The sequence below is a fragment of the Orycteropus afer genome, unplaced genomic scaffold, assembly GCF_000298275.1.
Source record: "Orycteropus afer afer isolate SDZICR_OR568_19922 unplaced genomic scaffold, OryAfe1.0 scaffold00111, whole genome shotgun sequence".
NCBI classification, from domain to species: Eukaryota; Metazoa; Chordata; class Mammalia; order Tubulidentata; family Orycteropodidae; genus Orycteropus; species Orycteropus afer.
Window position 1 is genome coordinate 5336757 of NW_006921698.1, and position 3138 is coordinate 5339894.

General features: G+C 37.0%; 1 pseudogene; it reads left to right on the forward strand.

The window, feature by feature from the left end:
• The window catches only part of LOC103199422, a 14477-nt pseudogene that overhangs the window by 942 nt on the left and 10397 nt on the right, over positions 1 to 3138 (forward strand).

The window sequence follows — 3138 nt, forward strand, 5'->3', positions numbered from 1 at the left end:
TGTGGTGGTGGCTATGTGTCATCAACCGCGAGTCTTCTGGTTAGCAGTCAAGTGCCTTAGCCACTATGCTACCAGAGCTCCCTACGTACCAAGCACAGCACCAGATACTTAAAATATATTCAGTGAGTGTTTCTTGGTGATGAATTAATATTCCAGCAGAGGACTGACAGGCTGAAGTGGAAGAAATAAAAATATCAAAAGACCGAAAGAGAAGAGCCAGATAAATCTATAAAATCATGTTGCCTGGGGACTATATATATGAGTATTAATCCAAAGGAGATGGCTATCATATATGAATGGTTAGTATTAGTATTTACAGAAAAATATTTCTTTGCATTTATTTTTGTGGTTCCATGTAAAGAAATAAATCTTGGGGGAGTCCCAGTAAGATGGCAGAATAGGCAGACAGACTGCACAAACCCTCTTCCACAAAGAAAAGGGGAACCAATTAACAAAGATACAGAAGATAATTCTGGAGCCCTGAGCTTTGAAGGGAAGGATATAGAAGTGGACTAAACTCCAACTAGTAGAGGAACTTGCAGAAAATACCAAAAAAGGAGACATACAGAGCTGTGGTCTGTCAGCAATCCTGATGGCACAGACAGCTTGGATATTGCTGAGTGGTGTTATGACCTAAGAATTAACCTAAAAATCAGCCCTGCTAGCCAGGTGCAACATGGAAGACTGCACTGGTGGCTGGTGAGTATAAGGGGAGTCAGCGAAGAGGAATTCGGAGTTAGCTGTGCACTTTTGCCTGTCCAGAGGGTGCAGCCATCTTGAATGTTTACAAGCAGTTTTACATTTCGAATATTTAAGTGACAGCTTTCTCCCAGATTCCAGAGACTTAAGAGTAGGCTTCACATGCTGTGAACCACAAGGACATTCTAGACACCATTGACTGGAAGGTGAAATATTCCCATTGTTACTCTTATACCCCACACCCTCTTGGTAAATGGAGGTGCAGCAATCCCTCACTCCCACCCACTTTCTGGGCTGGGAGGAATTCTATCCCAGTCTGTGTGCTCAGATTGAGCCTGGGTGCCCTGCCTGCCCTGCCCAGATTTTGTTTTTCTTTTTTTAGTTTATTTTTATTGTCCTTTTTATTATTCTTCTTCATTCTTCCCTTCCCAGGTACTAATTTTCAGTTTTTTCTCTCTTCCCTGTTTCTGGTTCCTGTTTTTTTTTTTTTGTTTTGTTTTGTTTTGTTGTTTTGTTTTTCTTATGGTTAACCCCATTCGTTGTTTTTCTTTTTGCATTTTTCACATTGGTTTTCTTCATTATTTTCCTACTCTACCTTTTTTTCTCTTATTGCCCTCTCCCAGATATACCAGGGCTTATTGCCCTCTCCCAGATATACCAGGGTTTTTTTTCTTTTCTTTTCTTTTCTTTTTTTTTTTTTTTGGTTATTGTTCCTGTGTGTTTACATGGTGTGTTTTTTATCCACTAGCTTTTACTTTATTGATGGTTATTCAAATGTTGCTTTTGTCTAACTGAGTGGGAGACAGCAAAAGTGCCCATACAACACAACACCTGCACCTCCTGTGACTTCACTTACTGAATGAGAGGCACCACTTCCATCTCCACCAACAAGCCAATGATAAATGACCACCAAGAAAGCCTGACTCACCCTTAACTGCTCTTCACAAACAGTTAACAGAGATCTAAACACAACAATGTCACAATTTCTCAGAGACAACAGACCATCACAGTACACACAAAGCAGCAAGATAAAGTGGTAGAAAAAAGGGAACAGGATACAGACCCAGAACACATCCCTGAGGAAGAAGCAGCATTGGAACTCCCAGATAAGAAATTCAAAAGAGTTGTATTTAGGTATCATCGATTGAGAGAGCAGGGAAAACACTGGAAAAATTAAGGAAAACACAGACAAAACCCTAGAACAATTTCAGAAGAAAATACAAGAACAAAATGACACAAAAAAAAAATGAAAAATTAGAAATGATACAAAATTTACACATAGAAATCCAGAAGATTAATACTAAATTTTCAGAAATAGATAACATATTGAAAGGGCAAAGGAGTAGAATTGAATCAATGGAAGACAGAATTAATGAAATTGAACACAAATACCTGAATATATTTTGGAAAAGAATCAATCAGAAAAAAGGTCAAAACAAAATGAGGAAAGCCTAAGGTTCATGTGTTCAAAAGGAATAATCTACATGTGATTGGAATTCCAGAACAGGAAGAGAAAAAGAAAGCCACTGGGAAAATTGTCCAAGATTTTTTGGAAGAGAACCTCCCTGATATGATGAAAGATGAAAATACATCCATTCAGGAAATTGGTTGAAACTTAAACAGGATAGACACCAAAAGAAAATCACCAAGACATATCATGATCAAACTCATCAAAACCAAAGGCAAAGAAAGAATCCTGAAAGCAGCATGGAAGAAATGAAAAGTTAATTACAAATGACAACTAATAAGAATAAGCTTTGATTTCTCGGCAGAAACCATGCAAAGAAGAAGGTAATAGGATAGTATATATAAATTCCTGAAAGAGAAAAATGTCCAACCAAGAATTATATACCCACCAAAATTGTTCCTGAAATATGATGGTGAAATTAGGAGACTTCCAGATAAGCAGAAATTAAGGGAATTTGTTAAAAACAGACCAACCTTATAAGAGATACTAAAGGGAGTCCTTTGAACAGCAAAACAATAATAGCAAACAACAACTGACCATTAATAAACAAGATGACATAACCCAGAAACCAACACAGCTATGGATATAGCCAAAATGAAATAAGCTTAAAAGATTCTAAAGAGGGATCCAGAGACATCAATTGGCAAGTGATGACAATCACAAACCAGAAAGAGGGGGAAAATAGTGTAGTTATAGAATTTCTAAATGGTGAAGAAGTCAAGAGAGCTGCAAGATAGAATGAACTGTTCTAAAGTCAGGAGAAAATTATAAATTACAGGGTAATCTCAAAGAAAAATGATAAACCTTCACATCACTATAAAAAAAGAGGACAAGCACAAATATTTAACAAATTCTAAAACAATAGCAAAAAAGGGAATGATGACATGACTCATAATGAGCTCAGCACAGAAAATTATATGGAACAAAGAACCAGGGACACCATGAAAAAACACATAACAAAATGACAGCAA